At 37.5% G+C, this 11,779-nt stretch overlaps 1 pseudogene; it reads left to right on the forward strand.

Annotated features, from left to right (window-relative positions):
• The first annotated feature begins 4,812 nt into the window (after nucleotides 1–4,812).
• On the forward strand, nucleotides 4,813–5,798 carry LOC133755095 (CCR4-NOT transcription complex subunit 1-like; annotated as a pseudogene).
• The last annotated feature ends 5,981 nt before the right edge of the window (nucleotides 5,799–11,779 follow it).

The raw sequence follows: 11,779 nt of genomic DNA on the forward strand, positions 1-11,779 counted from the left end.
TGCAGCTCAATTCACAATAGCTAAGACCTGGAACCAACCCAAATGCCCATCAACAGTAGGCTGGATAAAGAAATTATGGGACACGTACTCCATAGAATACTATACAGCAGTAAGAAACAATGGAACCCAGTCATTTGCAACAAGATGGAGGAATCTGGAAAACATCATGCTGAGTGAATTAAGCCAGTCCCAAAGAGACAAATTTCATTTGTTTTCCCTGATTGGCGACAACTGAGCACCAAAGGGGAAACCTGTTGAAGTGAAATGGACACTATAAGAAACAGTGACCTGATCAGCTCTTGTCCTGACTCTAGATGTACAATGTAATACTTTATGCTTTTTAGTATTTGTTGTTGTTGTTGTTCTAGTACTAGTAGTTGAACTCTGTAATTAACACACAATTATTCTTAGGTGTTTAAATTTTAACTGAAAAGTGATCCCTGTTAAATTTAAGAGTGGAAAAAGAGAGGGAGGAGATGTACAAGTTGGGACATGCTCAATCAGACTTGCCCCAAATGATGGAGTTAGAAATGTACCAGGGAATTCCAATACAAACCCATCAAGGTGGCATGTACCAATGCCATCTCACTAGTCCAAGTGATCAATTTCAGTTCACAATCGATGGCTCTGATAGGTCTAAGAGTCAAAGGGATCACACAAACAAGACAAGTGTCTGCTAATACTAACTGATAAAACCAAAAAGGGAGAGAACTCTCCAACATGGGAAGCGGGATACACAGCAGACTCATAGACTGGCAGACGTCCTAAACAACACTCTGGCCTCAGAATCAGCCCTTAAGGCATTCGGATCTGGCTGAAGAGCCCATGAGAATATTGTAGGCATGGAATGCCAAGATACCATGGAAAAGAAAAAAAAAGAAGACCTAAATGAAAGATCTCTGTGAGTGAGATCCCAGTGGAAAGAACGGGGCCATCAAAGAAGGAGGTGCCTTTCTCTGAAGGGAGGAGAGAATTTCCACTTTGACTATGACCCTATCAGAATAAGATCAAAGTCAGCGAACTCTAAAGGCTTCCATAGCCATGGCAACTCATGACTAGAGCCTAGGGAGATTACTGACGCCATGAACAGGAGTGTCAAATTGTTAAATCAGCAACAGGAGTCACTGTTTACTTACATCCCATGTGAGATCTGTCCTTAATATGTTGTCCAATGTGAAGTAATGCTATAACTAGTATGGAAACAGTATTTTTACACTTTGTGTTTCTGCGTGGGTACAAACTGATGAGATCTTTACTAATTATATACGGAATCGATCTTCTGTATATAAAGATAATTGGAAAGGAAAAAAAAACAGCTGGTGTTAAATTGGAAATGGCATAGAAAATTAATTAATTTTTTAAAAAAATATTATGTAGGATCTCTGTCTTTAATGTGTTGTACACTCTTATTTAATGCTATAACTAGTACTCCAACAGTATTTTTTTTCACTTTGTGTTGCTATATGGGGGCAAACTGTTGAAATCGTTACCTAATATATACTAAACTGATCTTCTGTATATAAAGAGAATTGAAAATGAATCATGATGTGATTGGAAGGGGAGAGGGAGCGGGAAAGGGGAGGGTTGTGGGTGGGAGGGAAGTTTGGGAGGGGGAAGCCATTGTAACCCATAAGCTGTACTTTGGAAATTTATATTCATTAAATAAAAGTTTAATAAAAGATAAATAAATAAATAAAATATTTTTTAAAAAAGATATATACATGTTAGCTATAAACTCAAATGCAAAAACAAAAAAGATGTTATGAAATAAAATATATTATGATTACTATGAGAGTAAATAAATAATTTTTAGTAGCTATGATAGAGTGACAAGGATATAAAGAAACTGTTGAAAACTAGACTATTGAGGCTGATATTGTGGCAAAGTGGGTAAAGTCACTGTAGTGCTGGCATCCCATATGGATACAAATTTGAGTCTTGACTGCTCCACACTGATCCAGATCCCTGCTAATGTGCCTGGGAAAGCACTGGATGATAGACCAATTCTTTGTCCATTGCACCCTTGTGAAAGACCTGGAAAAATCTTCTGTACTGTTCCTTCACTCTGGCCCAGTCTTGGACTTTGTGGGCATTTTTGGAGTGACCCAAGAAGGAAGAATTTTTTCTCTCTCTATCTCTCACTCTCACTCTCTCTCTTCCTTTCTCATTGTAACTCTATTGTTCAAATATATAAAATATATTTAAAACATATACTATTGTAATTAAGGTAAAAAGAAAAACAAATAAAAATTTTCCATGAAATATAAATCAAAGGAAACATCATCTGCTAGAATAAAAACACTGGTAAGATATACGGATTTAGAAGTAACCTACTGATATTTCAAAAAAAAAATCAAAGGTAATCTCACAATTCCATAAATATTCACAATTATCAAGAAATATTATGATTTGTAGGAGCCAGTGTCCACATTCTCCTAAAATGGCTCTGAAAAACTGTCCATGAAAATTCCCAGAACAACTTACACAATTTTATGGCAGTTAATAACCTCATAATGAAAACACCAAGAAAAATGGCCTGAGGTTCACAGTGGAAGGATTTTCATAGAATAGATTATTAAGATATACACAGGTGAGAGTTACAAGACCAGACAAGATAATTAAAGGAGGATGCTGGAGATGTTACAAAATCAAATATATTATAAGAAACAATAATTTCACAGAAACAATAGAACAAGTCGGTAAAAGTTTGACTTCAAACTATATGACTACAATTACTCTACAAAGGAAAATGAATGAAAAAATACAGAATGGAAATCAAAGAAGTTCAAAGAAGTTAGCAGAAAAAAATTCAATGAAGCCAGTGTCTGTACCTCCTCTACTGTAACACTCATATGCCGATAGTATTTATAGAATCCCATAAACTTCAAGTAAGTTAAAAATTTGTTCATGGGGGCCAACATCCTGGTGCTGCAGGTAAAACTGCCATCTGCAAAACAATCATCCCTCATTTGTGCTGGTTCCTAACCTGGCTGCTTCACTTCCAATCCAGCTCCCTGTTAATGGCCTGAAATATGCAGTGGAAGACAGCCCAAGTGATTGGGCACCTGCAACTCATGTGGATTTGGGAAGAAACTCCTGGATCCTGGCTCTTGGCTCCTGGCTACAGCCAGATCCACCCAAGGCATTGAAAAATTTGTGGAGTAAACTAGAATATGGTAGATTTCTTTCTCTCCTCTGTGTGTATCTCTTTCAAATAAATAAACACATATTTTTAAAAGAAAAAAAGAAAAGATGGCTCTAAAAATGGATCACATGGACAGTGTGAGTTTTCAGGGATGCCAAGATTTCTCAAAATATATGTGCATGACAATTTTAAGTAGAGCTTAAATAATCTTGCTGGAGTTCATGACTTCACAGTCAAAATTTAATTTGTTTACAGGTTCATAAAGAATAAACCTAGACTAGGATATTAAAACACACACAGCGGTAATGGTAATCTGAAAGATGAAACATAAAAATTGGATGTTTTATGAATTGAAATGTATTGATTAGTGAATAGAAATGAGTAATTCAGTGGGACAAATGACAAGTTAATAAAAGACTCAAGGAACATTGGTGATAAATTGACTATTACAACACATTAAAAAGGAAAGTAAAGACTCAAGAAAAAGAAAATCAAAGACAATGACACGTATCATAATAGTCTTCAACTACTTTAGTTTCCCAGTTAAAAGGTAATTTAGAGTCCCACAAACATCCATAAAATATACACAACATATTACCTGGAAGAGGTGAATGATTACCCCATCCTAAGATGTCTATGAGAAACTGTGTACTTGAAAGTTGCCAAGACAACTTACAGAACTTTGAAGAAGCTGATGACCTCACAATGTAAACCCTAGCAAGATGGCCTCCATTTCACCAGGCAAATACTGACTTAAACTAGAATATTAAAGATATATGCAGATGGTATGCTGAAAGTAAAACATCAAAAGAATTCTAAAATACTGCAAATATTATGAAATGAAAAGCAATATGCTGCCATTATCGTGACAAGGAATAAGTATTTTGTTCCAAACAATACTAATGTGACAGAAGAAAAGAGAAATGACCTAAAAATAGAACATTCAATATTACATTATATCTGTATTTGTGGTAGTTATATATTCAGAGACAGCATCAAAGCATAAAGGTTGTAGGTGTTTTAAAATAAAAAATATGGTAATTATCATGAGAAGCAATGATTATTTTGTGGAGCATCTAATTTAAAATGAAAAAAAGATTACATTTTTCTGTCCTCTCAGAATTTCACTTTTACAGTAATTATTATTCATTTTACTTTATTTTACAAAATATTAATCTACAGTGTGATGGGGAAAATCTTGGTCCTTCCTATAGATGGTTTGAAAAGCACTGCTCTAGTAACAAGGAGCTGCACCATTAAAAATGTATTGACATTATACAGACTAAAATATTTAATTAATTGAATAATAAACTCCTTCTTAAGAGTAGGTTTTCTAATTATACCCATAAGCTTTCTAATTATACTCACATTCCATTTCTCAGAACACAAGTAGATTTGCATATTACTAATTTAATTTTATATTTTCTTACCTGTATTTGCTTATTGTATCAATCTGGGTTCTTAATAGAGAAGTTTGCATATATATACACATATACATATACATATATATATATATATATAATCTCCTTTATTTAGATGATGGTAGATTTTAATCACATCTACAATATGTCTACACAGTAACATCAATAACAGTTTCGTCAAACTCAGCACAACGGCCCTACTAAGTTGACTGAGTTGAGTTAATATTTACAATATGATCCTTATCTATTGCAAGAATGCTGGCACATATGCCACAGAAGAAGAGGGGGCCTATGTATGCACAGCTACTGATTGATTTATTCAAATATTTAGCGCCTTTCCTTAGAAATGTGGAACTCACCAAACCTATGCAAATCCTCTATAAGGGTACTTTAAGAGTGCTGCTGGTTCTTTTGCACGACTTCCCAGAATTCCTTTGTGATTACCATTATGGGTTCTGTAATGTAATCCCACCCAATTGTATCCAGCTAAGAAATTTGATACTGAGTGCCTTCCCAAGAAACATGAGGTTCCTGGACCCATTCACTCCTAATCTGAAGGTGGACATGTTGAGTGAAATTAACATTGCTCCCTGGATTCTCACCAATTTCACCGGAGTGATGCCACCTCAATTCAAAAAGGATTAGGATTCTTATCTTAAAACTCGATCACCAGTTACCTCTCTGATCTGCGCAGCAAATTACAGGTGTCCAATGAGCCTGGCAATTGCTACAACCTCCAGCTCATCAATGCACTGGTGCTCTATGTAGGGACTCAGGCCTTTGCGCACATTCACAACAAGGGCAGCACCCCTTCAATGAGCACCATCACCCACTTGGCACACATGGACATCTTCCAGAACCTGGCTGTGGACTTGGATACTGAGGGTCACTATCTCTTCTTGAACGCAATTGCAAATCAGCTGCGATACCCCAGTAGCCACACTCATTACTTTAGCTGCACCATGCTGTACCTTTTTGCAGAGGCCAACACAAAAGCTATCCAGGAACAGATCACAAGGGATCTTTTGGAACAGTTGATTGTAAATAGGCCACATCCTTGGGGTCTTCTTATTACCTTCACTGAGCTGATTAAAAATCCAGCATTTAAGCTCTGGAACCACCAGTTTGTACACTGTGCCCCAGAAATTGAGAAGTTATTCCAGTCAGTCGCACAGTGCTGCATGGGACAGAAGCAGGGTCAGCAAGTAATGGAAGGGACAGGTGCCAGCTAGATGGAACTGTGTCTCTGTTGTAAAGGTGTCAGCCTGGAGGTCCCAGTGCACCAAGTTCATAAACTGAAGAATCCTTTCTGCTCTTCCTGACTTTCCAAGCCCTTTGGTTCTTGGGTATTTGCCCCAACTACTGCTGGGGTGAGCCTCCCTGTCTATGTGGGCACGTTCCAAAGTTTAAATGCATTTTTTGACTCTTGGCCAAAATTTAGAAGATGCTGTGAATATAATTTTCAACTTGTTTAAATATATGAAAGAGAAAAAAAAACAATATGATCCTTATCAATCCTGAACTCAAAACATCTCCTTAAAACAAATGTAATCCCCAAAGAAATAACAGTTCTACTTCCGTGTCAAATAATAAAAAAATACTTAGAGCCAAAAATGCACAAACTCCCTAAAAGAGCATGCACATTCCTTGCATAAATAGTCACCCTTCTTGATATCTTGTAACTAAAATTTTTAGGATTTAAAGTTACAAATACTTAAAGACTCTGAGGCAAACTGTTATATGATAACATGATAAAAAAGAGCAGTATTTGAAGCACAGAAATATTTACATAAACACATTCATAACAAAATAATGAAGTAATATTCAAACACCACCACCCTAGGCTCTAGCCCCCACCACCATGGCTGGAAGCCAGGTGACCCCATGAACCAACCACCAGTGTCAGCTCCACCCCCCATCCTAATGGGATTTGCTGCTCATACTTCCCTTCCCACCCCCAAGTAAGGTTTTAAGTGGACCTGTTTCTGAATACATGTCTCTCTTTCTCTCCATCTCCTAATCTCTCTCTCACTCTCTCTTGATAACCCTCTTACACTCGCCTTATCCCTCTTTTCCTTCTTTATCCCTTCCATCAGGTCTGCTGGGATTCCCCCAATGAACCTTTCCCCTTAAAACAAAACAAAACAAAAAAGAAATCATCAAAAAATCTCAGTTTGATAGAATTTGTAACTACCGTGTATCACTGCCCATTCCATAATCCTTTTGTCTTATCAGAACCTCAGCTTGTCATTCTCCTTTAGCTCATGAGAAAACATTTGTTTTCACTTATTGTACAAAACACAGCATTACACTCAAGCTGCCACCATGTGAGTTAAACCAGTTTAGCAAATCTAAATAATACACTGCAAACCTAATTAAAACTTATCTAAGAATATGAGAGGTAAACTGTATCAAGATTCAAGACTTTCATATAAGTAATTATGTTGGGATCCAGTGATCTGAAGTATGCTGGGATCCATTCTTATAAAAAAAAAAAGTCTCCTTTTTGGGATGGACTTCAGTTCCTACCAGGAAAGAAGGCTGACAGTTAGTAGGCTTTCAAGAGGCAGCACAGTTTGCACTCCTTGAACGATTTTACTTGGTAAAAAGATCTTCCAGCTATACAATGAACTCAAACAGGGAAAGAATTTTGTAGTAGTTCTGGGCTGTGGGTTATAAAACCACAACTTGTATTATAAAACCAGAAAGATACTCTGGTAGCAGAGGTATTCCTGGTGTGAAAATACACTCTTGGGATTTCACGGCTAGCCTTGATAGGATCACAACCCAGAAACCATAGATGTTCTCAAGAAAGAACATATCATCTATAGCAACTAAATATGTACCACTTGAAAACTAGCTCTTGGTGTGCTACTGGGTTGCAGTGATGACTGGGTATTTGACTATGCTGTATCAAGTGACTAGGAGACCAAATATGCAAGCTGTCAGACCTACTAAGTTCTAAAGAAGGGTAGATGTAGCTGCAATAATAAATGGAAAGATGAGTCAAATCTCAGGCATTAGCAGACCTAGAAGACATAAGTAAACTGACAAACAGTGGGTCTCACTTCCCTCTGAGCAATAGTGGTTACACACATTCTATGGTATGACTATCAGAGAAAGAAAAAAAAACAATTGAATCTTGTTCATGGATAGTTGGCTTAGTACATTTACATTAATGTTAGTTGAAAGTAGATGGATAACAGTAGTACCCTGCTAATGGACCTATAAGGTATTGTTATAAGCAAAGCTCTTAGTATTCTACCTGATTTATTTTGTGGGGGAAAATTGGCCAAGAATATTGATAATTATAGTTTCACTGACAGGATGTGATATTTTACCTGGTTTGTCAGAAGACTGAAAATGAAAGATTTGTAACATGGAGTTTTGAGTAGGAGGCATGAAATGTGCCTATTAGAGTGGCTATAATGTGTGAACATTATACTAACTAATAATAACTAATAATGAATAGACAGCAACTATGAAGGCAGAGCCAGTAAGCATCTGCATAGACAGAATGATATGGGCCATTGATTTCAACAGGTCTATGACACTGCCATTTATTGCATTTATTACACAGTGGATACACAAATACAGTGACCATGGTTGCCAAAACAGAAAGTGATTGTAGACTTGTTGAACATAAACCTATTAGCCTGGGCTACCACTCAATAATGCTGATCCAGGTGTTGCCACTGGTGTATGGGTAATCTGCTATCTATAGGAATTAACAATGACTCTCTGATTTGCTATTCATGAGGTGACCATGTAGTTAGTTGATTGAAAGTTGATTAAACTGATTGAAATCTATGAATATATCTTAAATCCAAGTTTGCCTTTTCTCCCTGCAGGTCTTCAGTCATCACTTCTATTTGAAGAATTACCGAGTTTTGATCACCACACATGAGATTATTTACACAATAAAATTATATATCCAATTCCCTAGGAATGAAAATTTCATTTTACTTCAAATATGCTAAGGCTAGGGATTAAATAATGACATGCACTGTTTCTGTCATATATGCCACTACTCAGAATTTGTCATCCTGATGAGGCAAGAATATGAATTCAGATGACAAGATGCTATGAGACTGAAAGGTGGCATCATCATGTGGATCACTCTATATCTTTGAAATTAATAGACTTACAAGTTACTGACAACTTATTATGTAGAAGGCATGAGTACAAGAAATAAGAATGGATGAAGGAATATCATGGCATATCATCACTCACTTCTCTGTGGCATTTTTGTTCTTATGGGCACCAGAGTTTCAATTTCTGTGCCTAGATGTTCTCATTCCAGGATGTTGCATGTCCTGTGGGGCTGGGATTCTATCCTTCTGGCTACCTGATAGTGGTCCACACCTCAGGCTCTTTAGCAGAAATTGCACTGTGCACAAGATGGTCTCTCTAAAGGTTCCAACCTAGGATAGCAAGAGGGAGTTTTTCAGTGAACCTGTTGGCTTGAAATTGAGTTTTTGTTGGGAGAAAAGGAAATGCAAATTCCCCAATGTATCTGGGAAGCTCCATAGGATGAAGGTTGTGGATTATTAGGTCATGTGCGGTCATTGGGGACCCTGGCCAGTGAAGTTTTATGGAGTGGTGGGAATGGCAGTTGAGATAGCACAGCAAAAGAAATTTAGAGTTAAGAATGTGAGGGACAGGTAAACTGAAAATTCTTTCAGAAAGATTAGCTGTGAAGGGAGCAGAAAATGAGGTTTGAGAGCTGGAAGCCAATGGGGTGGTGGGAGGAATTTTGTTTTTAAGATAGCAGATTCTGGAAAAGATCTGGGAATGGGGATGCTGGCAAGGGAAGGCAAAGCTCAATTCAGGAAGATATTCTTGAGAAACCCAGAGGGATTGTTTTTTTGGGGAAATCTAAAAGAAAGCAATGGAAGCAAATCAAGAGCAGGCATACCTGGACTGGCTCTGTGGCTCAGCAGGTTAATGACCACCCTGAAGTGCCAGCATCCCATATGGGCACCAGTTAGAGACCCAGCTGTTCCACTTCTAATCCAACTCTCTGCTGTGGCCTGGGATAGCAGTAGAAGATGGTCCAAGTCCTTGGGCCCCTGCACCCACGTGGGAGACCAGGAGAAGGCTCCTGGCTTTGGATTGGCACAGCTCAGGCTGTTGAGGCCAATTGGGGAGTGAACCATCAGATGGAAGACCTCTCTTCTTTCTTTCTCTCTCTCTCTCTCTCTCTCTCTCTCTCTCTCTCTCTCTCTCTGCCTCTCCTCTCTCTGTATAACTCTGACTTTCAAATAAATAAATATTTTTTAAAAAGAGCAGGCACACTGTTGAGAGGGTATTAGTTCATTGTCCATTGATATAACAATGTTAAGACTTAATGATTTATAAAGAAAAAGGTTTATTTGGCTGACAGTTTGAGAGGATTAATGTTCAAGTTCAGACAGCCCCATATGTTTGCCTCTGGTGAGGGCCTTGTGGTGATAGCATCACAATGGTAGGGATATATACAGAAGAGATCACAGGGTGACATGGGAAGCCACAGGGATGTAAGAGTCAGACATGTTCTCTTTATAACACACTCTGCAAGGAAATAAATGGATCTCATGAGAAACACATTAACACCTTTTGAGGGTGATTACTCCAATGACTTATTCTTCTTCCATTAGGCCCCATATCTTAAAGCTTTCATCACCTGAACAATGACACATTGAACTCTGTTCTTCCAGCACATGAATCTCTGGAGGGCAAACTGCAAACCATAGCATGGGGACATCCATTTGACTTTTCAGGACACAGATTCAACATATGAATTTTTGGAGGACACAAACATTTAGTCCACACCTCCAGCATCTTATTAATTCACTTCACAATTAGATTTTATTTCTCTTTGAGGAATTCAAAAAGTGTGAAATTCAAAATCTAAAGAATATTAAAGCATATACAGAGACAACTAACCCCCCATCCTGGAAATCACCCAGTTTCTGTGAATTTTTCAACAGTTAAAAAAGATAAAACTCACAGATTTAAAGATATTAAAATTGTATCAAAATAAAGTTGCAAAAATGCATATTTTCTCATATAATACATCATGTTATATTTGCAATGGTTCAAAAACCTTTATGTAGAAATCAAATAATTTTGCATTCAGTGCTTAGTCTGAATCTCCTGGCATAACAACAGTAAGACAGCAAGGAATACTGGAAGGAAAGGCCACCACAAAACACACCAAATGCTTGGAGTAAGAGAAAATGTTTATTGTTGGGTGGGGGAAACCCAACAGGCTGCCTTCCCATGCACAGAGAGAACAACATATTGTAATGGGAGAACAGGTCTTATATAGCTTTTCAGAGGTAAGGAAGTGGGAGCAGAAAATCCCATCAGGGTTGGGGTGGAGCTGATACTTGTGATTGGGCTATTTGGTCACTTGCCATCTAGTAAACCAGGCTGGGTTTAGGAAGATGGCATCATTTTACCAACAAATACAATATTAAGGCAACCAAGAAAAGAATATTTCACAAGCAAGCATTAGAGCTATTTTGTCCCTTTCTTGGAAAATTAGCTTCCTACTGCACAATGGGTTGGATTCCAGAAAGAGCCTATCACTATCATATCTGGGGTCAGCTAATGTAGGTCTAATATCTCTAGGGAAGGAAATAAGGAGTAGGAAGGTTCAAAGATGAAAGGTTGAGAGCTGGAGATAGTCCTCACAATTGCATGAGCAAGGGATGGCTGGGAACAGAACAAGTTAAATTACATGAGGCTCAATGTAGATAAAGTGCTTTTGAGATGGGAATGGAAAGGCTATTCAGTTTGCAAATTATCCAGGTCTATCACAATGAAGATTTTGTTAGCATATTATTAATATCAAAGGCATCTAAATAAGATATCAGAAGATTGTATATTAACCACATGAAATCCACAGTACAGTAAGACTTAGTTTAGACATTCACCTGCCCAAAAAACTTTTAAAAAGACTTGGTATGATGTAAAAGTAACACAATATTTGGATGTTGAAGTCTTCAAAGTTAGGTGTACTTAGGAAAATCTTGACATGTATAGAGATCTACTCTAGAAAAGCTGAAAACCAAGACTAGGCAAGTTCAAGGTGACAAGTCAAGATCTGGACTACCTATTAGAACAAATGCACACAGAGTAGTCAAAGAAATCTGGTTGTTTCCTTTGTTGATGGACTATCACTGACCAGACTATTCACTGAACCTGTATAAAATGCTGGATTAAT

Source organism: Lepus europaeus, unplaced genomic scaffold (genome assembly GCF_033115175.1).
Source record: "Lepus europaeus isolate LE1 unplaced genomic scaffold, mLepTim1.pri SCAFFOLD_3_1, whole genome shotgun sequence".
NCBI classification, from domain to species: Eukaryota; Metazoa; Chordata; class Mammalia; order Lagomorpha; family Leporidae; genus Lepus; species Lepus europaeus.